Genomic DNA, 27,324 nt, shown 5'->3' with positions numbered 1-27,324 from the left:
GAGATTTTGATGGGACGAATGTATTGGGCACCTGAGAGGAGCCATTCCTCTTCATTGGTCTTTTATTCAGTTTTACAAACAAATTTCTTTTATTTTTCGTGTGAATTTTAGAATTGGCTTGACTAAAGCACCTCACCACTCACCAAAACAAAATGAAAACCAAAATTTGTTATTTTATTTGGGATCACATTAAATGTATAAATTAACTTAGAAAACCTAATGTCCTAAGGATACTATCTCTCTAGTTAAACCCCATTGTTTGAGACATAGTTACCTGGCTAATTTATCACTAATTCCCTCTTCTCTTCCACCCATATTTCTTGAAATCCTTCTCTATTTATACGTCAAGTCTGCTCACTTATTACCTCAGTCCTAGATATTCTAAAAGATACAAAGTAGAATCATATTCTGCTTTCAAGCTGTCTGTAATTTCACAATGAAGATAATGATATTTGTATTTATTGAGAGTACTTCTTTTAGTGGGAAGTAAATATCTCCACTTCACTTTCTTATTTACTGAGCAGTGTACCAAAGGCTGGTAGAAAATGGATATGATGAACTTTGGAACAGGCACACTTGAATCAATTGCCTAGGGGCAGGGCCTAGGTAAGGAAACTTGATTCAAATTTTGGGACCAGTTTTCTTGCTTTCATAATTACATATATCTTCTTTTTAGAGCTGTTATGAAGATGAAAAGAAATGTTTTGTAAAATATCTGTTAAATAATGTATGCCCTTTAAATCGTACTGTCCCTTCTAATACATTTCTTGTCTAAAGTTCAATGAGCCCTTTCAATTGATACAATCTATCAAGAAAAAAACATTTAATTGAGAACTGTATATCTTATGTGTCACTTGTATATCTTTCTTTAAAGTTATTTTGAAAAATCACTTGAATTTCAAAGCACTGAATATCATGACTAAAAATAAATCAAATATATAGAACAAAAAAGACTATCTTCTATCAAATGTAAGTTTTCTTCATGTAGATTTTGTACAGTAAACATTCATCATAGTTTTGATTTTTTGTTATTGTTCTTGTTATGCAAATTAGGTAGTTTCTTCCCTGTATCATCTCAATGGTGGTTGATTACAAATGTATCTTTTTATAGGGCAATTCTGTCGAGAATAGGATTCTGCAAAGCAGGCAAAAGTGACACAATTATAAATGAAAATGTTCTTCTGCAACTCAGTCTAAGTTAATGTGGATTATTAATCCATAGCTTCTTATCAGAAGTGCATTAAGGGAGTATATATCCAGGATATAATTATACTGCATGTCTGTTGGTGATTGTAAAACTATTGATCTCCCTTCATTCATCTGATTTTATCTGCTTAAATTTTTACAGATTTAACCATAAATCCAAAAGAGAAATTATTGCTGTCAGTTTTGGGGCTGCATAGTAACTATATATTAAATTGTTCCTAGGAACCACAAAATTCTTGAGACTTGATTTACTGGAAGGATAGCATCTGTTTGAAATATAACCTGTTACTGGGAGAGTCAAGATCAAAGCCACAATGTGCACTGTAGATAGAGGGTGCTCTTTTTAACAGCTCTATTGAGATATAATTCACATAGCATAAAATTCACTCATTTATTCAGTGTTTTTCAAGTACAGTAATAGAGGGTGCCAACATCATGATAAACTAGTTTTAAAACATTTTTATCATGCTCCCAAAGAAACCTATAGTCACCATCGGGTATTCTTTATCTACTACTTCCCACCCCACTCTATCACTGGGCTGTGCTGTGCTTAGTCATTCAGTCAGGTCCAACTCTTTGAGGCCCTATGTTCTGTAACCCACCAGGCACACCTGTCCATGGGATTTCCCAGGCAAGAATACTGGAGTGGGTTGCCATTTCCTTCTCCAGAGGATCTTCCCGACCCAGGGATTGAACTTCCGTTTCCAGCATCTCCTGCATTGGCAGTGGATTCTTTACCACTGAGCCAACTGAGAAGCCCACTACTAATTAGTAGCTATGAATATGTTGGGTTGACCAAAAGCTTTGTTTGAATTTTTCCATAACATCTTGCAGAAAAACCTGAGTAAACTTTTTGGCCAGCCCAGCACTTTCTGTTTCTAGGTATTTGTCTCTTTTGGAAATTTAATATAAATAGAATATTCTGTGTCCTTTTCTGACTGGACTCTTTTGCTTAGCATAATGATTTCAAAAGTTCATCCATGTTGTAGAATATATCAGTACTTCCTTATTATGCTGATTATTTAATTGTATGATATACCATATTTATATATCCATTCATCAGTTGATGGACATTTGGTTGTTTCCAGTTTTTTTTCTTGGCTCTGATGAATAATGCTGATAGTGTTCACACATACATTTTTCTATGGACATATTTTCTAACTTTTCCTTGCATGTGTATTTATGAGTGTAATTGCTGGATCATATAGTAACTCTGTGTTTAACTCTTTGAGGAACTGCCAAGCCGTTTTCTAAAGCAGATACATCATTTCATATTCTCATCAGCAATATATGAGGATTCCAACTTCTTCACATCCTCCCCAACATCTGCTTTTCTCTGTCTCTTTTATTTTAGCCATCCTAATGGGTGAAAAGTGGTATCTCATTATGGTTTGGATTTGCATTTCCCTAATGACTGATGATTTTAAGCATTCCATTGTGCTTGTTGCCATTTTTATATTTTCTTTGGAGAAATGTCTACAAATGCTTAGTCCATTTTTAACTTGAGTTGTTTATCTTACTACTGAGTAGTATAAGATCTTTATGCATTCTGAATATGCCTTCCATCATGCTGTGTAAACATTTTCTTCTACTGTGTAGCTTGTCTCTCTATTTTTTTTACATCATTAATTATTTGATACATAGCAGCACAAAGACTTTTAATTTTGATGAAGTCTAATTTATTTTTTTTCTTTTTCACTTTTTTTGTGGTGTTCCATCTAAGAAGTCATTTCCTGACCCAATTATAAAGATCTATTTTCATGTTTTCTTCCAGGATAGAAAGCTGTTTGGCAAATAAAACAGAGAAAATATTCTTTTATATACAAGTAGTAAAATAAACAGAATTTAAATTTAGCTTGAAATTTTCTCAAGTAGGAATTTGAAGGTTACAGTTACTGGCTTAATATTTAATGGAGCAAAAGAGAATCCTCCATATTTAACTTCTTTAAAATGGTCCAAGCTTTCTGATAAATCTAAAATGTGAAGACATTCTTCTTGATAAAGTAGACTAGTGAATTACTGATGAATGAAGGACAATAGGAATCATGTTTCATGTACTAATTTACTCTGCTTTGGAAAAGTCATTATAAAGAAGTCGAATTTGTGAAGTACTCTGCAAACATTACTCAGATCCCTTGAAACCTGTGTAAAGCAAATGTCTCTCATGTCTGTCATTGCTTTGACTTGAATGCTAAGGAAAGGAGACTAAACAACACACACAAAAGTATCAAGTGAGTCTACCTTTTAGAAATCTAGAGTGTCAGCCCTATATCGGTCAAAGAGTGCTGACCACAAGAAAGCTTTAGTTCTTAGAACTGATAAATTTTGATTCAGTAAGTAGAGAATGAGTTGAATGAATATAAATGAGGCTCCTTGCATTGTGTGTCCTTGGATATAGGTTTACCATAGAGAGGGGCGCTTCCAGAAGGAGAGAATCAACCCTGGGGTAGGGAGCAGCATCAATGCAGGGCTGGGGGTGGGAGGAAGCCCTCTTTGGTGATAGGAGCAGAGGCAGGGGTGAGGAGAGAGGTAGAGAAGATGATGACCAGGCCGGGCGCATGTCAGAACCACCATCAAATACCACCTTAAATTTTATGAGGGAGGAATTTGAAAGCTACATTTACTGACTCATCATTTACTGGGCAACCTGAAACTTCCCTGTCAGAATAAGGTGCTGTGACCCAACTTGATAGTTTTCAATAGGCAACTGAGGCAGGAGGATCAGAAGTTTCACATCTGTGGCAGAAAGTGCCCACCCAGGGGAAACACAGAATGTGGGAACCAGGAGCACAGACATATGGTACTTTCTTGCCCTTCACTGCCTACTGGGTGCTCAGTACAAGATATCCTCACTGAGCGCCACGAACCTGTCCTTAACATAGGTGCTCAAGCAAAGGAGTGGAAGTGATGAGACTCCTTGATTTCTCCAGGGAACACAGGGGCCCACCTGCATGAAATCAAATCACTATCATGCTAGACTTTGGTGGTACTGATTACGAATATGCACAATACTGCTAAGTTGCTTCAGTTCTGTCTGACTCTGCAACCCTGTGGACTATAGCCTGCCAGGCTCCTCTGTTCGTGGAATTCTCCAGGTAAGAATACTGGAGTAGGTTGGCCTTCCCCTCTCTAGGGGACCTTCTGGACCCAGGGGTCAAGCCCAGGTCTCCTGCTTTGGAGGCAGATCCTTTACGGTCTGAGCCGCCAGGGAAGGCCCTGATTATGAATATATCCAATGTAAAAATCTATACTAAAATGGTAAGAAAATGAACTGGAAGCATTTAGGAAGTAAATATACTAAAAAATTAACCTCATTTGTGAAAGTTGGGCTTTCAAAGGACTATGTTTTCTTTTTTGTATTTTCCCATTTTGCATTTTCCAAAATTTTTTAATAAGCATGAATTATTTTTATGATTAGAAAAATTAGTTTAATAGTTTAAGAATTACTGTAATTTAGGTGGGACAAATAATTTTGGAGAGAAAAATGAGGTGGTTGGGATTAGCATAAACACATGTGTATAAAATAGATTATCAATAGAAACCTACTGTATAGCCCAGGGAATTCTACTCAGTGCTTGGTAAGAACCTATATGGAAAAAGAATCTGAAAAAGAATAGATACATGTATATGTATAACTGAATTGTATTCCTGCAAATCTGAAACTAACACAACATTTAAATCAACTATACTTCAAAATAAAATAAAAATGGTTTAATTATTATAATTTAATAGTTACATTTGCGGCTTCCCAGATGGCACACTGGTAAAGAATCTGCTTGCCAATGCAGGAGACTCAAGAGAGGCAGGTTCAATCCCTGCGTTGAGAAGGTCCCCTGGAGTAGGAAATGGCAACCCGCTCCAGTATTCTTGCCTGGAAAATTCCATGGGCAGAGGAGTCTGCAGGGTTACAGCCCTTGGGGTCGCAGAGTCAGACATGACTAAGCACATACAGCAAGCAGCAATAGATTTAGTTTATAGTTAGTATGGTTAAAAATGCAATTAGTATAAGTTAGAAAAGTTCCATTTTTAAAATAAACAGACTAGCAAACTATATGTTATTTTCAATTTCCATGTGAATAAGTTCCCGAGAGTGTGTGCTTAGTTTCTCAGTCATCTGCGACTCTTTGCAATCCTTTGGACAATAGCCTGCCAGGCTCCTCTGAGCATGGGATTTTCTAGGCAAGAATACTGGAAAATAAGCTCCCACCCAGGGCTGAATTAGGCTCATGTTCTGATGTTTGCAGCATTTCATCACTAGTAGTCCCAGACTCTACATTGTCCAAGATATCATCATTTGTGAACTGCAAAACTAGAAATGAACTCCATCTTCTGACTCCAGATCTTGTGTGATATGCTTTTCTGAGTCAGTATTTGTACTTTGATTCAAATATGTTTTATTCATCTGTTGAAATAGGCTGAATAAAATTGCTACTGATGATGCAGATTTATTGTCACCTAGCAATATGACCACAGGCATTATCAACTCAGGAATAACTGAAAGTCAGGTGATGTTGGTATTATATGAAGAATATAAAAGTGTAAGGAAATTACTCTGTATTGATTGCACCTTGAGGAGACACAACCCGCCTCCCTATTTCAAATCTCATTCATGTTTGCTGTTGCTGAAACAAGGCTCCAGTTGATTAGTGTCCTACTGCTTGCTAGATTTCTTCTAACCAGGGAACTATTCGAGCATCTCACAGACAGAACTCCCTGCCGGTGACGTTTTAAATAATGAACACACAAATGGCTTTATTTTCCCATTTGCTAAAGATTGTATGTTTTCCTTAAAGTAAATATAAAGACTTTTTTTTAAACACTTAATAGTTTAAAAATGTTAATATAGACAAGATGTTGTTATTGATCCCAATTTTTGTTATTTACGATATTTGATTTTTAACCTAGCAATCCTATACCAATCAATATATATGGTACATAAAATAGATAAACTATTTTGGCTTATATTATCTTCTCTAACACTTTAATAGAGAAAATTGGAGTTGTAAATAACTCTTATTTTTAATACACCATTTTTTCTCACTTTGATAATCTGATTTCCAATTATTTAGCTAATTTAGAGAGTTTTCTATACCATTTTCCAAAATACATTAATAAACAAATGTTAATCACTTTTCCCATCAGCCAGTATTTTCCATTAAATGGGATTTCTGAATACTACAGTGCCAACTGAGATACTACATAAAGCAGTCAAAGAATATTTGTTGTATGAATGAATAAGTAGATTAATTATTCTGAGGTACTAGAGTGCTATCTGAATAATAAATTTTTCAAAATTATTTTCTTTTGAAAACATATAGATATTTTTCCAAATTATTTTCTTTACATTTCAGAGTATATTTTTTACAATCTAACTTTCATGTTTCACTTTAGCATGAATTAAATGTATTATGCTAAATATTTAATTTTTCCAAGTTTATTCACTATGCATAGACACTGTTCACATCAATAAAAAATTAATATACAACAAGAACAATCAATAAATTTGGGAATCATTTTTATCTTTTAAAATTTCCATATATTTCTAAGAAAATGAATGCAGCCTTGCTTTCTTTAATCACAGGTCATAAGAAGCGTAATAATAATTTACTTATGAAACCAAACTCTAAGGCTGTAAAGATGCCAAGGAAGATAGTATGACAGTGGCTTTGAAAGCATACACAGGAGGAATCAGCCATGACAGTCTTAAACCTCTCCTCTTCCTCTTCACTGCACAGGACAGAAGTGAAGCAATTTGAGAGAAATATGAGGAATCCAGGAAATAGAGCAGAAAAGAAGCTAATCCACTTAATGTCTTCACATCTAAATAAAGAACAATCAAAAACAAGGATAACCTCAAAAATATTTGAGAAGATGGAGAGAGAATTTCTATGGTGTTTTGCTTAAATCATTAGTAACTGCAACCTAGACAGCATATTAAAAAGTAGAGACATTGCCAACAAAGGTCCATCTAGTCAAGGTTATGGTTTTTCCAGTGGTCATGTATGGATGTGAGACTTGGACCATGAAGAAAGCTGAGTGTCAAAGAATTGATGCTTTTGAGCTGTGGTGTTGGAGAAGACTCTTGAGAGTCCCTTGGACTGCAAGGAGATCCAACCAGTCCATCCTAAAGGAGATCAATCCTGAGTGTTCATTGGAAGGACTGATGCTGAAGCTGAAACTCCAATACTTTGGCCACCTGATGCGAAGAGCTGACTCATTTGAAAATATCCTGATGCTGGGAGGGATTGAGGGCAGGAGGAGAAGGGGACAACAGAGGATGAGATGGTTAGATGGCATCACCGACTCAATGGACATGAGTTTGGGTAAACTCCAGGAGTTGGAGATAGACAGGGAGGCCTCATGTGCTGTGGTTCATGGGGTCACAAAGAGTCGGACATGACTGAGCGACCGAACTGAACTGAATTGCAAATCATTGGGAAGTTGTGGAAACAATATTGTAATCAAAAGACAGCCTGCATGTTTTGATGTAAAAATTAGCCTTCTTAAAAACCATTAGAAGGAAGGACTTCCTTGGTGGTTTACTGATTAAGACTTTGCCTTCCAATGCAGAGGGTGTGGGCTCAATCCCTGGTCAGGGAGCTAAGATCCCACATGCCTCATGGCTCAAAAAACAAAACATAAAGCAGAAACAATATTGTTACAAATTCAATAAACACTTTTAAAACTTGGTCCACATCAAAAAAATAAAAACAAACAAACAAACAAACACCACTCTACAGTTAGGGCTGAGATGTCTATTACTGCCTGAGAGTAGAGTACAGGAATGCAGTTGGTCATGGCATACCAATGGCTCAAAAAAATAAAAACTAGGAAAAGTAGAATAAATTATTTTAAAAATATGTTTTTAGAGGCATTAGAGATATACAGAAGCAACAGTATTGAATGACATAAAATTCCAGAGAGTTAAAAACTTCCAAAGACAAACTGATGTTAGGCAGTTTTCCACCTGTTGTCAGGGTTTGGCCGAGCAAAGGTCTGGGCTGCTTCTGGAGAAAAGAAGAGCTAACAAAGATTTTAACCATCACACGGAGCTGCAATCATAAAATTGAAGACTCTGGGGACCTCAGAATATGGATAGCTTTCCAAGAAAATATTTTCTGATTGCTACAAAAGAGGTGAAAACATATATCCTAAAAACTTCTAAAAAGTCAGAGTAAAATCTTCTCTAGTTTCACAACCTGTAGGAAAAAAACATTATTTCCTCATGCCCTCCATCTTGGTGAAGGTGAACAGACCCAGAAAATAAAACAGACAGGGAAGAAAATTCTAGAGAGTGTAGTGAATTGACACTGAGGAACAGAGCTGTGTTTCACTTGAATGTATTTTGTGCTTTTGTCAGAAGGTATCTGCTGAGAGACAGAGAAATTGGGTGATACATTGACACTTTAGCAAAATGCATTTCAGATTCATCCATGTTATATGTGAATTAGCAACTCATTGTTTTTTATTTCTGAGCAGTATTCCACTGTACAGGTGGACCACAGTTTGTTCAAGTTTCTCATCTGTTCAAGGGTATCTTGTTTGTTCACAATTTTTGGCAACTATGGATGACAATTATAAACATTCATGTACAGGTCATTTTTTTTGTGTGTAAATATAAATTTCCAAATAACTTGAGTAAAGTAAAGGAGTGTGATTACCGGGTTATAAGGTAAGAGTATGTCTAACTTTATAAGAAGCTGTCTTCTAAAGTGGTTCTGCCATTTTGGATTCACAACAGCAATGAATGAATTATTCTGCACATTCACCAGCATTGTGATGTCATTTTATTGTTTTAATTTTACTAGTTTAACTGTGGTATCTTATGATTTTTTAAAAATTTATTTTTTAAAATTAAAGTATAATTGCTTTACAGTGTTTAGCTTCTGTTGTACAACACCGTGAATCAGCATACATATACATACATCCCTTCTCTCCTGAACTTCTTCCCTCCACCCCTACCTCACCCCTCTAGGACTCATTATGATTTTAATTCACAGTTCCCCAAAGACCAAACACAGAGTTTTCTGTTGTATTCCACTGGTATTTTTATTCTAGGCTGGTTAGTGTGGTGCTTTGAATGGAGACTGGATAATCATTGACTTCTCTGATTATTTAGTTAAACCTCAGTTTTAAGCAATCGCTTTGAATCTGGGTTTTGGGAGATGGACCTCACTCATGTTCCTATTCCCTCCTCCAGCTTCAGTGGATTTCCATCAGTCCCCTCACCTATAGTTCGGCCACTCTTCCTTCTACAGTTTGGGGCATTTACTCTTTTGAAAAGATATGGGAGATGGATCTGGGTAGATTTTCAGTGGTGGCCTCCATTGCTCTTCCTCAACTCCCAAACTTCAAGTTTAACTGAACTTCCTTCTTTAGATGAAGACTGCTCTTCTTTGAAATAAATAAGGGGGATTGGATCTGGATGGGGTTTTGGCAGTGCTGCTGTTCCCTCTGCCAGCCAGTACCTTTCTCAGCATTCTCCCCATCTCTGTGGTCCTCTGATGGAGTTTCTAAAGGGAAAAGACTGCAAGACCTTCCTCATATCACTGCAATGCCTTCTTCATATCAGTGGCTCCCAGGGGTTCACACTTTCAGTATAGTCCATGTTTCAACAATTTGTTTTAAATGTCTTTTTAAAATATTTCCACTTATTTATATGCTATTTGGCTACTTCTCTATGAGGTAAGCAAATTTTCTTGTGCTATTCTCCCTATAGGTGCCTATCAACTGTGACGTCAGTACTCTTGTAGTCACGTGAAAATTAGTTAAGTTCTAGTTTTACAGCTTTCTCCTTGTTTTAAGGATGAGGGCAATCCTCTTTCTAGCTCCTTTCCAATATGAAATTGGAAGTCCAGTTGTCAAATTTTGAAGCTGCTAGCTAATGGGCTAAGCTAAAAACCTTTAAAGGGCAAGCATGAGTCTTTCTTACACCTATCTTTTACGTTTTATTTTAGATAACGTACTTTTAAATTCTGAAGTATCCACCTTAGGGCTAATACGTTGTTTGGAGGACCTAACAATCTTTCAATTGAAAGCTATCAAGGGTCCAGCCTCAGGAGGAAGGATGATGGAGAGGTAAATTAAATCTAACCCGAACTGAAATTCACTAAAATTGGATGGCTGTATATTGTCACCCTACTTATTTAACTTATATGCAGAGTACATCATGAGAAACACTGGACTGGAAGAAACACAAGCTGGAATCAAGATTGCCAGGAGAAATATCAATAACCTCAGATATGCAGATGACACCACCCTTATGGCAGAAAGTGAAGAGGAACTAAAAAGCCTCTTGATGAAAGTGAAAGAGGAGAGTGAAAAAGTTGGCTTAAAGCTCAACATTCAGAAAACGAAGATCATGGCATCTGGTCCCATCACTTCATGGGAAATAAATGGGGAAACACTGGAAACAGTGTCAGACTTTATTTTTTTGGGCTCCAAAATCACTGCAGATGGTGACTGCAGCCATGAAATTAAAAGATGCTTCCTCTTTGGAAGGAAAGTTACGACCAACATAGATAGCATATTCAAAAGCAGAGACATTACTTTGCCGACTAAGGTCCGTCTAGTCAAGGCTGTGGTTTTTCCTGTGGTCATGTATGGATGTGACAGTTGGACTATGAAGAAGGCTGAGCACCAAAGAATTGATGCTTTTGAACTGTGGTGTTGGAGAAGGCTCTTGAGAGTCCCTTGGACTGCAAGGAAATCCAACCAGTCCATTCTGAAGATCAGCCCTGGGATTTCTTTGGAAGGAATGATGCTAAAGCTGAAACTCCAGTACTTTGGCCACCTCTTGTGAAGAGCTGACTCATTGGAAAAGACTCTGATGCTGGGAGGGATTGGGGGCAGGAGGAGAAGGGGATGACAGAGGATGAGATGGCTGGATGGCATCACTGACTCGATGGACGTGAATCTGAGTGAACTTCGGGAGTTGGTGAAGGAGAGGGAGGCCTGGTAGGATTTTAATTTGGTAAAATAGTGATAAATAATTAAACATTTTGTGAATGTTTAAATGTTTCAAATCTTAAATAATTGCATGTAGTTGAGTTAATAGCTGCACACAAAACAAAATGCACATTGTCATAAGAGAGATTTAGTAAACTTTGATCATTGAATTAACATTTTTTTCTATAATAGAAATTCACTAAGGAATGGAACCATTAAGGAATTGGAACCACTGGAATCAATGAACATTATATAGTGCAGAAATTAGAAAGATTTCTTTCTACAGTGGAAATATGTTTAAGGGAGATAATATTAATCAAGTATATATTTTTAATGCAATAAAATGTCTCAATTTTGATATGATTTTGATTAAATTTTTGTATTTTTTTGATAAATGCAAAAGTAGTGGAATCAAAATATTAACACATCAAAATGACAGGAACAAACTATGGAATCAAGGCATATTATAATAACAAGTTTTCTAATCTTTTGATTTAAATTTTGAAAGGCTTTCATCCTTCTCTGAGAAGCAGACAGACAATTCATTTACTTTAGAACCCTAGCTCTGAGGACAGGAAAGCTACTTTATTTCAGGGGAAAAAACAAAAGCAAAAAACACCACAGTTTTCCAATTTCCTTTCCTTTAAAAATCCTTTAAACTCTCCAATGATTTAAATAATTTCTTATAATGTCAATAAGTCACTGTGGAATTGCCTCAATTCCAAAACTTCTGTATATTTTGCTAAGTCTGAGGAAATCTAGATGTATAATTTGGTATTAAAAATGATACAAATCAGTCAAATTTATTTTATAAAGTGATTATATCTCACTAGTTATATGATCTCTAGCAATTGTTAAAACTTCTCAAACCTCTATTTCTTCATTTGTAGTGAACACTGAATAACATTTAGCTCATATATTTCATGTGAAGATTAAATAGAATATTATTTGAGGCCACTTGGCATGTAAGTGGGCTTCCCTGGTGGCTCAGAGGGTAAAGAATCTGCCTGCAATGTGGGAGACCTGGCTTCGATCCCTGGGTTGGGAAGATCCCCTGGGTAAGGGAAAGGCTAACTACTCCAGTATTCTGGCCTGGAGAATTCCATGAACAGAGGAGCCTGGCAGGCTACAGTCCATGGGGTTGCAAAGAGTCAGACACAACTGAGTGATTTTCGCTTCACTTCACTTCTCTTGGCATGTAAATGATATTTGATAAATTATTGTCTTCCTTCCAGTAAGAAAAATTTTGAACCAAAGCTAGTTCATTAATTTTTTATTCAGATCAAATTCTATTCAGTTTTGCACTCAAATATCTATATATTCATACCCCAAATTCAGTATTTAACTCATATTCCCACTGATAATTTACATGGTATTCTATACATGTAACCCTCAGTTGGGTGTGTTCTTTAAATTGTAAGGAATAAAGTCAGTTTTGCTTCTTCAGTGAGTATTTGTTGTAGGACACGTGTCAAGGAGGGTGACAAAACTCATGCCAGCAGAAGGATAGCTTGTCCACATGGAGGATGGATGTGTGCTTAGTCGTATCCAACTCTTTGAGACCCCATGGACTGTAGCCTGCCAGGCTCCCCTGTCCATAGAATTTTCCAACAAGAATACTGGAGTGGGTTGCTATTTCCTACTCCAGGGTCCACATGGAGAATGATTGTTTAATTAGAGAACTGTGGGGATCCAACACAGCTTTAAGGACCTGGGTATCTCATTGTCCCTTCATGGTGGGAGACCTTTTCTATGGCATACAGCTTTTAACTGCTTCAATCATATAGTTAACTGTTAGCAAGTTTGTTCAATCTACTTACTCAGTATGAAAGTGAAAGTGTTAGTTGCTCATTTGTGTCTGACTCTTTGCAACTCCATGGACTGTGGGCTGCCAGGCTCCTCTGTCCATGGAATTCTCCAGGCAAGAATACTGGAGTGGGTTGCCATTCCCTTCTCCAAGGGATCTTCCTGACACAGGGATAGAACTCAGATCTCCTGCATTGCAGGCAGATTCTTTACTGTCTGAGCTACCAGAAAAGTCCCCTTATTCAGTACAGAATGTGCTAAATAATGTAATAGACTGAAATAGAGAAGTAAATTTTTATTTCTGAGAGGATTTTTGTTTGTTTGTTTTTAAATTCCTATAAATAAGATAGAATACATGAAAGAATATGGGAGCTGAGAAATAAGATTCTCAGACCTCTTGGGGAAAGCATTTTCTGATGAGAGAATTGTGTGGATGTGATGGCTGTTTTCCTTGAGTGGAAAGATGGTACTTGTTGCTTCAAAAATTTCAGGTGTCAGTGAAAATATGGTTTTGTTGCATGGATCACCATCAGTGTTGAACCACTATTCCAAAAAATTGTAAAAGGCAGCACACTCCAAAACAGAGTATTATTAGGAATACATTATAGCTCTGAAATTACAAATCATGATGACAAAACTTAGGGGAAAGTCAAAGGAAAATGAAATCCAGAGACTGGAGTTTTGTTTTTAGCTATGTCATTTTAGGTAAGTCTCAAACACACTGGCTAATCTTCTTTATCTGACTAATAAAGGAATTAGATAGACTCAGTTTGCAAATTCAAATAATTTCAAGTTTCAGGCAGGTAAAATCAATAATTGATAGTTATTTGACAGTCAAGGTGAATTTTCACAAACGTAGAAAAAGATTGTTTCTACACCTGTCAGTAGTCAGAATGGTTGACTGGAGTTAGCCTAGTGCTTGCATTGTCAAAATACATTTAGAAGTGTGGTTTTTTCTGTGTGTAACTAATTAAAAGATCTTTAGGAGCATATCATTATGACAAAATCCTCTAAGAATAAATTTAAGGTTTAAAATTCTATGATTTTGTAAGCATCATAATCAGAGGAGATTTTTAAGATGACTCCTCTTGTTTTAGATTTCACAACAGTCTTTTAAGATTTTCCTCTTTTAATGGAAATGATAAACAACAAACAGATATTAGAAGAGTTTTGGAATAGCTGTGTCCAAAATCATTCTGCATCTTTACTGGAAAATATCAGGATCAAAAAAATCAGTATGTGAGTACTAATGCACTTGGTTTTATTTCATTATCTAGGAATTAATTTTTAACAGCTTTATTTAGATATAATTCACATACCATAAAATTCTCCCATTTAAAGTGCAAATTCAGCTAGTGGGAAGCCAGTGTATAGCACAGGGAGCTCAGCTCAGTGCTCTGTGATGACCTAATTGGGTAGGATGGAGGGGTGGGAGAGAGGTTAAGGAGGGAGGGGATAATGTGTATACACATAGCCAATTCACATTGTTGCGTTGTGGTACAGCAGAAACTAACACAACATTGTAAAGCAATACTCCAATAAAAATGTACAAATTTAGTTTTGTTGTTGTTGTTGTTTTAGTGTAACAGAGCAGTGCAATCATAACCAGTCTCATGTTAGAATTTTTCATCACTGCTGCACCTCAAAATCCCTGCCCTCATGAGCAGTCATTCTCCATGCCCCACCTCTACTACCAGCTAGCCTCTGGCAGACACCAATCTACTTTCTGTCTCTAAAGCTTTATCTTTTCTAGGAACTTCATATAACTGGAATCATATGCTAGATAGCCTTCTGTGTCTAGTTTTCTTTCACTCAGCTTAATGTGTTCAAGGTCCATCTACATCATCACATGTGTCAGTATTTCATTCCTTTTAATTGTTGAATAATATTCCTCTGTAGGGATATGGGGTGGTGGTGGTGGTTTAGCCGCAAAGTTGTGTCTGACTCCTGGGACCCCATGGACTGTAGCCCTCCAGGCTCCTCTGCTCATGAGATTTCCCAGGCAAGAATACTGGAGTGGGTTGCCATTACCTTCTCCAGTATGAATATATAAGGTTGTATTGATTCATTAATCAATTTATGCTTTCACTTTTTAGCTATATGGGTAATACTGCTATAAACATTGATATACAAGCTTTTGTATGGATATATGTTTTCATTTCTCTTGGGCATATGCCTAGGTATAAAATCACTAAGTCATATAGTAATTCTGTGGGTAGCATTTGGAGAAACTGTCAGACTCTTTTCCAAAGTGGCTGTACTATTTTATGATACAACCAGCTTCCAATTTCTCCACATCTTTACCAAAGCTTGTTATTGCCTGTCTTTTTCATGTCAGCCTTCTAGTGTGCTTCTTATTGTAGTTCTTTTTTGCATTTCCCAGGTAACTAATGATGTTGAACATCTTTTTGAGTTTTTGGCCATTTGTATATTTTTGGAGAAATGCCATTCAAATTCTTTGCCTATTTTTTAAAATTAGGATTTTTAAAATGTAGTTGTTTGAATTAAACTTTTGGGTGTCAGTTAGAATCAGTACACATAATAATTTGTATAGATACTCTTCTTTATGTGCATTTATCTTTTTAAAAGTACTGAATTATTACAAAATTAGCACATGTGCATATGAGCCCATTTGGTCTCATTAATGAAATGAGAATGATTTGCTTATTGTTTGTAAAGAATAATTGAAATGGATTCATTTTAGAATAAAATGGATTCCCTGGGGTCACATTTCCCTATAATCTCATTTTCTTCCTGACTCAGGATCTCACCCACGTTTATGTCTATGCTGCAGTCAAAACATAAGCCAGTCTTCTTGGCAAACTATATGCTTCCTAAAAAACAAGCAGTCTAAGTGAATTCTAGTCAATCACATTATCACTTCATGGTAGCAGTACCAATAATTGTGTAATTACTCTTTTCTTCTTTTACTTTGTACTTCTAGATAAAAGCAAAATGTATCAGTTGGCTGGGAACATAATTAAATTTGCCTGAAGAAAAAAAGCCAAAGTTTAATATCAAATGCTTTTAAAGTTTTAAATCCCAATATTGTGTATAAAATTTCTAAATATATGTTTGAGTTTTAACATTACCTGATAATTTTTTGTTGAGGAGTAGTAAAATCAACTTTATTGAATTATAATTTACATAACAATAAGAATCATGCATTTTAAGTGTATTTATTGATGAATTTGGGTAAATATATGCACCTGTTAACCAGTTTTACAACCAAGATATAGAACATGTCCATCACCACACAATAGTCCTCACTCCCCTTTCCAACTCACTCCTTCTCCCATGGAAATAGAATCATTCTGTGTATAGATATAGTCATTATCTTTTTCTTGGTATATTGTTTTTGGCTTCCCTGGTGGCTCAGAGGTTAAATTGTCTGCCTCCAATGTGGGAGACCTGGGTTTGATCCCTGGGTCGGGAAGATCCCCTGGAGAAGGAAATGGCAACCCACTCCAGTTCTTGCCTGGAGAATCCCCTGGACAGAGGAGCCTTGTAGGCTACAGTACACGGGATCGCAAAGAGTCGGACACGACTGAGCGACTTCACCTTTACACCTTTACACTTATATTGTTTTTGAGATTAATTCAGGTTGTTACATTTATCAGAATCTCTGCTTCTGAAAATTAGGAAAGTGGAAATTAGAATCAAGGATTATACAGCATTTTAGAAAAATCTGGTTCTACATTTACCAAACATATGACATCTGAAATAAATGACTAGAATATACACTGGAGCTTAGGTGTAGAGTGATGTTCTTGAACACAGATCCTGAAGAACGATTTTGACTGATCATTGTAGAGAGATTTCTTGAGTTTCTCCTGTGTATTAATATTAAACATGAGAGGAAGAATAATGAGAAAAAGAAAAAAAGTCATACCCCTGTCTTCATGCATATGTAGACTAGTGGATAACAGAGCTAAGTAGAAAAGGATTACATTTTAAATAATCTACTTACTGCTCTTAGAATACTTTATGGGGATACAAAAGGAAAACTAGAGAGACAAATTAAGAGTCTATCATAACCTTTTTCTTAGTTGTGGCATGCAGGATCTCATTCCCTGATCAGAGATCAAACTCAAGCACCCTGCATTGGGAGCTCAGAGTTTTAGTCACTGGACCACCAGGGAAACCCCTCTATTTTAACTGCAAAGTGAGACATGGGAGTGTCTTGGATCCTAAGTGACTCAGGGGATGTGGGAAGATGCAGAAGGATTTGGGATTTGTTTTAGAATTTGGGAAAATTTTTCACAGCAATAGTCTCGCCTCTGTCTACACTCTTGTATGTCTACACTGTCTACACTCTTCTCACACTGACTCTGGACTTGATTAACTGATATGTTTTGAGCAGTAGGATGTTAGCAAATGTGATACAAGCAAAGACTTGAAAAGTGTCTGCAAAATGGGGTTTGTCTTCTCTTACTGCCCTTAGAACACAATGTGAAGAAACCTAGGCCAGCTTAAAGAGAATTAGACCATGTGTAGTCTCTTGATGAAAGTGAAAGTGGAAAGTGAAAAAGTTGGCTTAAAGCTCAACATTCAGAAAACAAAGATCATGGCATCTGGTCCCATCACTTCATGGCAAATAGATGGGGAAACAGTGGAAACAATGTCAAACTTTATTTTTGGGGGCTCCCAAATCACTGAAGATGGTGATTGCAGCCATGAAATTAAAAGATGCTTACTCCTTGGAAGGAAAATTATGACCAACCTAGATAGCATATTAAAAAGGAGAGATATTACTTTGCCAACAAACTCTGCCAACTTAGCCAACAACTCTGTGGGTCACAGAGGTGGACACAACTGAGCAACTGAACTGAACAGTTGTAAATAGTAACATCTAAGGCCTTCAGACCCACCAGCCACCAGCCAACCCACCAGTTAATGATGCTACTTGAGTGAATTAAGTGAGACCAAGAGAAGAACCACATAGTTGTATTTAGCCCAAATTCTGACCCACAGAACAGTGAGCTAATAAATAAATGTTAATTATGACCAACCTAGATAGCATATTGGAGAGTAGAGACATTACTTTGCCAACAAAGGTCCATCTAGTCAAGGCTATGGTTTTTCCAGTAGTCATGTATGGATGTGAGAGTTGGACTGTGAAGAAGGCTGAGCACCAAAGAATTGATGCATTTGAACTGTGGTGTTGGAGAAGACTCTTGAGAATCCCTTGGACTGCAAGGAGATCCAACTAGTCCATTCTGAAGGAGATCAGCCCTGGGATTTTTTTGGAAGGAATGATGCTAAAGCTGAAACTCCAATACTTTGGCCACCTGATGCGAAGAGTTGACTCATTGGAAAAGACTCTGATGCTGGGAGGGATTGGGGGCAGGAGGAGAAGGGGATGACAGAGGATGAGATGACTGAATGGCATCACCGACTCAATGGACATGGGTTTGGGTAGACTCTGGGAGTTGGTGATGGACAGGGAGGCCTGGCATGCTGCGATTTATGGGGTCGCAAAGAGTTGGACATGACTGAGCGACTGAACTGAACGGAACTAAAATTTGAGGGTTTTTTGTTACACAGTAATGGAAACTGATACTGGGACAGAATTAAATGATGGAATGGATAATTCTGAGAAAAGAATAAGCCAAATATATCACAAAAATTTCTGCTTGAGCAACAGTGTTGATGATTTTAACATCTGGGAGTGGGGGTTGAAACAAGATTCGGAGGAATCAAGGGTCTGAATTTAGATATGTTAATTTTCATAGAGCTGCATTTTCCAGACATAAACTGGGGAATTGGCAAGATAAAGTTGACAGAATAAAGTCAGCAAAATAAGCAGACTTTGTTTTTGTAAGCCAATATATTATAAAATATGTTTTAGAAGAAAAATTTCAGGATACAGAAGTAGCTGAGATCACCCGGTGTCATCTACAGGTGTCATCATTGTAGATGCTGGCCAGTGGTGGGGTCCTCACAGGAACAGACCCATGTTCACCATGGTCCAGCATCTACAATCACCGAGGAAGCAAACATTCTTAGGCGTAAATCACTCCAGAGCCTGACAACTGGTATCCCAGAGACTGACTCCATTTCATGTTTTGTTTTGTTGTTCTTTACAATAAATTTTCTGCCTGCAATTAAAAATAAAGACAATATTAATAAAAATCTACGTTGTTAACTTATAAAAAAAGATTTGCCAAGCTTGGTGACAGGTGGTTAAGACTGAGGAGTAGCCACCTCTGTAAGATGAAGCATGAGATTTTCTGCCATGCAACATCATAACCCCCATTCCCATTGTGCTCCCAGCATACACAATGTGTGAGTTTGAGCATATTTTGTTTGTTGTATTTATCATTTATGTTCTGTCACTGATGAGGGTATTCCATTTTCTAAAATTGAGAGGTACTGAGAGATCACCAATTACACTGAAGTCTATGTTTTTTGAAACCCCTAAATTGAAAAGAGTTCCTTATAACTCCTATATTGAAGACTTGAGATTCTTAGACTTTAATGACTCCTCTAGAAGTAAATAGCTTCTTTTATCCAAAAATGATTTATTATTAACCAAAGTATATGAATTAGATATCCTCTAAGGCTCAAAACAAAACCACTTATGTTCCCAATTCCTAAAATCTAGTTAACATATATTTTAACAAGTTTACAAGAAAAAAAACATTTGTATTCTTGGGTCACTAGAGCATTATTGATCACATTAAAATGTCTCATGGATAAAAGTGAGATGAATTTTGAATCTTGACTTAGGACCTTATGTGTGTAAATCATGTCATTTTAACACTCAGTGAGAGCTTCCCTGGTGGCTCATTGGTAAAGAATCTGCCTGCCAATGCAGGAGACATGGATTCAATTCCTGGTCCAGGAAGATCCCACATGCTGCAAAGCAACTAAGCCTGTGCGCCACAGCTACTGAACCTGTGCTCTAGAGCCCAGGAGCTGCAACAGCTGAGCCCACATGCCCTAGAGCCCATGTTCCACAACAAGAGAAGCCACTGAGATGAGAAACCAAAGCACCACAGCTAGAGATTAGCCCCTGCTCACCACGGCTAGAGAAAATCCCACATCGCAATGAAAACCTAGCACAGTGACTATGATTACAAAGAATTCAGTGAGTGATTAAAAAAAGGGTTTACTATGAAAGAGGCAATACATCGTCAGAATAGCTCAATTCTACTTGTAAAATCCAATGCAATAGATTCAAAATGACTAGCTTGATTATTTACATTATTCTTTATTCTTAACTTGGTTAAAAATATGTCTTCTTCATATTAAAATCTTCCTCAGCAATTGTATAATTTAGGATGTCACTGGCAGCCCAGTGGTTAAGACTTTGCGTTTTAATGCAGAGGGCACAGGTTTGATCCCTGGTCAAGGAACTAAGACACCACATTTCATGTGGCATGGCCAAAAATTTAAAAGAATATTAATAATAAAAGGAGTATTATTCCCCCTCTGAAAAAAAAAAAATTCCTTGACATTGACTTGTGTCATCAGTGACAGAAAAGAATTAGAGCATCAGCATCAAGAAGGGATTTGAACTTTTAAATATGATTCATGAATGTTCTGTAATATCATAGAGCAATCAGAAATAATACAGTAGCATAAATAGGATGAAAAACCATAATGTCAATGAAAAAATATGAAATAATAAAATTAGTAGCCAAATGCAATATCTTGCACACTAAAGCATACATACAACTTTAAGTACTAAGGAAGAATGTATGTGTGTGGAAGGTGAGTTGGAAGAATCTACATTTTAAAAGATAGTTAAAATTGAAGTGATTAGCCTGGAAATTGGATATATTAAGGAAAAACAATAAAACAGAAGGAGAGGGACTTCCCTGGAGGTCCAGTGGTTAAGACCTTGACTTCCAGTACAGGGGGTGAGGTTTCAATTCCTATCTACTACTGCGGGCATGAATCCCTCAGAAGAAATGGAGTAGCCATCATGGTCAACAAAAGAGTCTGAAATACAGTACTTGGATGCAATCTCAAAAATGACAGAATGATCTCTGTTCGTCTCCAAGGCAAACCATTCAATATAACAGTTATCCAAGTCTATGCCCCAACCAGTAATGCTGAAGAAACTGAAATTGAACGGTTTTATGAAGACCTAAAAGACATTTTAGAACTAAAACCCCCCAAAAGATGTCCTTTTCATTATAGGAGACTGGAATGCAAAAGTAGGAAGTCAAGAAACCTGGAGTAACAGGCAGATTTGGTCTTGGAATACGGAATGAAGCAGACAAAGACTAATAGACTTTTGCCAAGAAAATGCACTGGTCATAGCAAACACCCTCTTCCAAAAACACAAGAGAAGACTCTACACATGGACATCACCAGATGGTCAACACCGAAATCAGATTTATTATATTCTTTGCAGCCAAAGATGGAGAAGCTTTATACAGTCAACAAAAACAAGACCAGGAGCTGACTGTGGCTCAGATCATGAACTCCTTATTACCAAATTCAGACTCAAATTGAAGAAAATAGGGAAAACCGCTAGACCATTCAGGTATGACCTAAATCAAATCCCTTATGATTATACAGTGGAAGTGAGAAATAGATTTAAGGGCCTAGATCTGATAGAGAGAGTGCCTGATGAACTATGGAATGAGGTTCGTGACATTGTACAGGAGACAGGGATCAAGACCATCCCCATGGAAAAGAAATGCAAAAAAGCAAAATGGCTGTATGGGGGAGGCCTTACAAATAGCTGTGAAAAGAAGAAAGGCAAAAAGCCAAGGAGAAAAGGAAAGATATAAGCATCTGAATGCAGAGTTCCAAGGAAGAGCAAGAAGAGATAAGAAAGCCTTCTTCAGCGGTCAATGCAAAGAAATAGAGGAAAAGAACAGAATGGGAACGACTAGAGATCTCTTCAAGAAAATTAGAGATACCAAGGGAACATTTCATGCAAAGATGGGCTCGATAAAGGACAGAAATGGTATGGACCTAACAGAAGCAGAAGATATTAAGAAGAGGTGGCAAGAATACATGGAAGAACTGGACAAAAAAGTTCTTCATGACCCAGGTAATCATGATGATGTGATCACTCATCTAGAGCCAGACATCTTGGAATGTGAAGTCAAGTGGGCCTTAGAAAGCATCACTAGGAACAAAGCTAGTGGAGGTGATGGAATTCCAGTTGCGCTGTTTCAAATCCTGAAAGATGATGCTGTGAAAGTGCTGCACTCAATATGCCAGCAAATTTGGAAAACTCAGCAGTGACCACAGGACAGGTCAGTTTTCATTCCAATTCCAAAGAAAGGCAATGCCAAAGAATGCTCAAACTACCGCACAATTGCACTCATCTCACATGCTAGTCAAGTAATGCTCAAAATTCTCCAAGCTAGGCTTCAGCAATATATGAACTGTGAACACCCTGATGTTCAAGGTGGTTTTAGGAAAGGCAGAGGAACCAGAGATCAAATTGCCAACATCCACTGGATCATCAAAAAAGCAAGAGAGTTCCAGAGAAACATCTATTTCTGCTTTATTGACTATGCCAAAGCCTTTGACTGTGTGGATCACAATAAACTGTGGAAAATTCTGAAAGAGATGGGAATACCAGACCACCTAACCTGCCTCTTGAGAAATCTGTATGCAGGTCAGGAAGCAACAGTTAGAACTGGACATGGAACAACAGACTGGTTCCATATAGGAAAAGGAGTCCATCAAGGCTGTATATTGTCACCCTGCTTCTTTAACTTCTATGAAGAGTACATCATGAGAAACGCTGGGTGGAAGAAGCATAAGCTGGAATCAAGATAGCCGGGAGAAATATCAATAACCTCAGATATGCAGATGACACCACCCTTATGGCAGAAAGTGAAGAGGAGCTAAAAAGCCTCTTGATGAAAGTGAAAGAGGAGAGTGAAAAAGTTGGCTTAAAGCTCAACATTCAGAAAACGAAGATCATGGCATCTGGTCCCATCACTTCATGGGAAATAGATGGGGAAACAGTGGAAACAGTGTCAGACTTTATTGTTTTGGGCTCCAAAATCACTGCAGATGGTGATTGCAGCCATGAAATTAAAAGACTCTTACTCCTTGGAAGGAAAGTTATGATCAACCTAGACAGCATATTGAAAAGCAGAGACATTACTTTGCCGACTAAGGTCCGTCTAGTCAAGGCTATGGTTTTTCCTGTGGTCATGTATGGATGTGACAGTTGGACTGTGAAGAAAGCTGAGTGCTGATGAATTGATGCTTTTGAACTGTGGTGTTGGAGAAGACTCTTGAGAGTCCCTTGGACTGCAAGGAGATCCAACCAGTCCATTCTGAAGGAGATCAACCCTGGGATTTCTTTGGAAGGAATGATGCTAAAGCTGAAGCTCCAGTACTTTGGATACCTCATGCGAAGAGTTGACTCATTGGAAAAGACTCTGATGCTGGGAGGGATTGGCGGCAGGAGGAGAAGGGGACGACAGAGGATGAGATGGCCAGATGGCATCACGGACTCCATGGACGTGAGTCTGGGTGAACTCCAGGAGATGGTGATGGACAGGGAGGCCTGGCGTGCTGCGATTCATGGGGTCATAAAGAGTCGGACACGACTGAGTGACTGGACCGAACTGAATTTGGGAAGCTAAGATCTTACACAGCTTGCAGCTTAAAAACCAAAACGTAAAACAGATGCAATACTTTAACAAATTCAACAAAAGACTTTAAAAATGGTCCACATCAAAAATAATCATAAAAACAAATGAACTAACTAAAAGAAAAGAGGATTCCTGCACAGTCCTATGGCAATCCATAGGGGATGGACGTTATGGGTCCAGCTGGGGATGGGGGAGGCAGAGTGGTTATCTCCACTCTGGCACTTAAGTCACTATGAAAACCTCACAGTTTCATATTATGTAGATGGGACTTGGGGAGGGTCTATTGGATTTTTGTACTGTTCACTTCCTATCATGAATTCCCCAGAAATGCCTCAGTCTCAGAAATTCTAAACATTTATTTCTGTAACTCAGCGAATTTGTCTCAGGTTTCCAGGCCTCAGCTATGAGCCTTCTTGCTTGCTTGTGATTTGCTTTATTTCTTTTCCCTTGCTCCTTGCATGCGGGCATGCGTGCATGCTCAGTCACTTCAATCATGTCCAACTCTTTGCAACTTCATTGACTGTATCCCACCAAGCTCCTCTGTCCATGGGATTCTCCAGGCAAGAATACTGGAGTGAGTTGACATGCCCTCTCCAGGAGATCTTTCCAACCCAGGGATTGAACCGACGTCTCCTGTGTTTCCATTATTGCAGGCAGATTCTTTACCGCTAAGCCACTAGGGAAGCCCTTCCATTGCCCCTTATTCCACCCTAACCTCCTCTGTGGGATGTCTCAGGAGGACAGTCTGACTAAATTTTGATCTGCAGCACCTACCTCCGACACTGCTTCTGTTGTCTCCCATCTTCGTGGCTCAGACAGCAGCTGCTATAACAACTCCATTTGGGCTGGGCTCCTGGAAATCACTAGGACACCTCAGCCCAACCTGTCCATCCTGACAACAAGGGGACCCTGGACACCTGCTGGAACCTGCTCTTCAAATCTGATTAGAAAGGCACTTGGTAAGAGTAGTCTTTTAAACTTGTACAAGGCATCACGCAGTACTGTCAATATAGTGTGTTACCAGATACTTGTGTACTCTTGTCAGGCTTAATGGCAGAAAACAATGAACAGGTGTGTGTTCAGGTTTCATTTTGTGCAGCTTTTCTGAGAAGTGGAGCAGGTGCCAGACTGCTTATCAATGGGCCAGGCAAATATGCCAAATGGGAAAGGGGGTTGAGCCTATGAGTTCTGAGAGAGCCAAGTAAACAAAAGAGGGTACAGGCCAGAGAGAATGTACTTTAGAGAGAGGAAAACAACACCATTTAGAGAATGAGGCTACCATCAAGTTCTGGGATGTCCTCAGAAACCGAGGAAATGGACAAAATGCCAGGTCAGAGAAGGTGAACTGAAGTCATCTCACTGGAATGAACACTTTTTGAGACAAAAGGCCTGATAAAGTAGGAAGGAAAGTAGACTTAGAGACTTGTAGACTCTGAAGCAGAGCAGAAAGGGAGATGGTCCGGGCAGGAAGTGAAGACTGTGTATTTAGAAGATGAAGTATGTATAAGGATCAAGGGTCTAGATAAGTAATATGAAGCTGGAGATCAAGGTCAGAGGAAAGGACTCTGGACAACTGCCAAGATGGCATGTAGGGAACAGGGGGTCTCCTTCAGCTTGGTGCAACCCCACAAGGTCATGGGAAGGTCAAGTGGGTAAAGGGGACTGGGGGGTGGGTGGGGAGAGCTGGACTAAGTGACTGACTGACATTTATAATCATTCTTAGATTTATGAATCAAGTACATAACCAGGAATCAAGACATAACCAGGAACCAAGTCCGATTCTTTTAACCAGATGCTAGATTTCAGTTTGGGAAAATTAGAAAAGAAAAGAAAAAAAAAGCTCTTCTCTCTTCCTCCATATTCACGTCTAATTGATTAGCAAGTTCTAGGGCTATGAACCCTCAGTGTCTCTCAAATCAAAGTTCTATTGTGTTGGCCCAAAATTTCATTTGGATTTTTCCATATGATAGTATAGAAAAACCAAACACACTTTTTGGCCAACTCCTTTCAAACCCACATAATCTCTTTTATTAAAATTATTTATCTTGAGCATTCATCATTTTTACAATCTTTTTTAAAAAAAATTACAAAATTTATAGTTTAAAAATAATATAACACCAGCAACTTTTTGTTCAGAGGAAAAAAATATTGCAAATGTCTAACACTTTTTCTGATGGACCCATCTAGAAATCATATTGGATAAAAGAGAGAACCTTTGGAAGCCATAAAACACAGAGCAATTTCACTTGTTCACTTACTTGTTTCTAAAGGTTGTTCATTGAAGTGAGTCTGGAAGTGACATTTCAGTTCATCAGCTATCAACACATATTTTAGGAAGAGTTCTTTTTCAGAATTTGAGAAGGTTAAAGCCAAAGCATGCCATCAATCTGTTACATGTCTGCCAAAAGCCAAATGCAATAAAGTTCATGTGATCAAAGAAAAACAGCAGAGAGATAACTCTGGCCCTTGCAGGCCAGAGTTTCTTAAACATTGAATGAGAGTTTTTCAAATGGAACAAAAATGTGCAGTTTTTCAAGTCTAGTAAATTCAAGATAAAAAATAGACAGCGTTTTATATGTGAATGTGATTTTCTTGTCTTATCATCACTGGTATATATATTTTATATATATTTATATATATATATATAAATATTTGTAGGGGATGGAGTCTTGGTTTGTCTTGTGGTCTTTCCTTCCATTCCAATTTTCAGAGCTTAAGAAATGTGTCCTCATGTCACTGGGTCTTTGCATGGGCTGTTCCTTCTTCCTGAAACACCCCTTCCCTCCCCCTTTTCACTATTTAGCTCTTCTCATCCTTGCAGAAGCAGTTCTACAGTTTTTTCATCCTTGCCCTGGCAAGTGTCCCTCTAGGACATTTTCTGAGCTGCAGGCCTTTATTGTAATGTTCACAAAGTGTCATCAGAGATTTTATTTCTTGATAATCTGCTGTGGACCTCACTTGATCCTGAGTTCCATTAGGAAAATAAGCACTTTTGCTTGTTATTGTATTTGTCATATCTGCGTGCATGCTCAGTTGCTTCAGTCATGTCTGATTCTTTGTGACCACATGGACTGTAGCCCACAAGGATACTCTGTCCATTGGATTCTCCAGGCAAGAATACTGGAATGGGTTACCATTCCCTTCTCCAGGGAATCTTCACAACCCAGGGATCAAACCTGCATCTCTCATGTCTCCTGCATTGGCAGATGAATTCTTTACCACTAACACACCTGGGAAGACCCCATCATACCTGGTTCAGTAACAATTTGATAAAAGAATGAATGTGTGTGATGTGTGTGTAGGCATCTGTGTAATCTGTGTGTCTAAGTGTACATGTGTAATGGGCGTGTCTAGGTGCATATAAGGTTATAAGGTATATGTTTGTATGTATGCAGTGTGCATGATTGTGTGTGTGTGTGTGTGCATGTTCTTTCCAGAGTGATCCACAGGAGGCTAGAATGCTATGGGAAGAATGAAAGGGCACATCCATTGTAATAAAGAACTCAAGGAGGACCTGGCACCCTTGAGTGTCAGAGCCCTCCTGGACTTCCCTGTTACACTTAGGATGTTCTGGGCAAGGACAGCTCTGCGATAGTTTTAGAGCACAAAGTTCAGACTGCAGAAGGATGCAGCTAGAGAATTAATGTGTTCAGTAAACTATCATGGTAGGAGCAAAGAGGCATATTCCAGGTCAAGACCATCTGTATAAGATGTTTGACATTTCCTAAAGATGAATGAAGAGGTGGACTGTGACAGTTTGACTCTCAAAGGCAGGAAG

Source organism: Oryx dammah, unplaced genomic scaffold (assembly GCF_014754425.2).
Source record: "Oryx dammah isolate SB20612 unplaced genomic scaffold, SCBI_Odam_1.1 HiC_scaffold_1, whole genome shotgun sequence".
NCBI lineage: Eukaryota > Metazoa > Chordata > Mammalia > Artiodactyla > Bovidae > Oryx > Oryx dammah.
The sequence above is the reverse complement of the archived record's forward strand: the minus strand, read 5'-3'. Positions refer to the sequence as shown.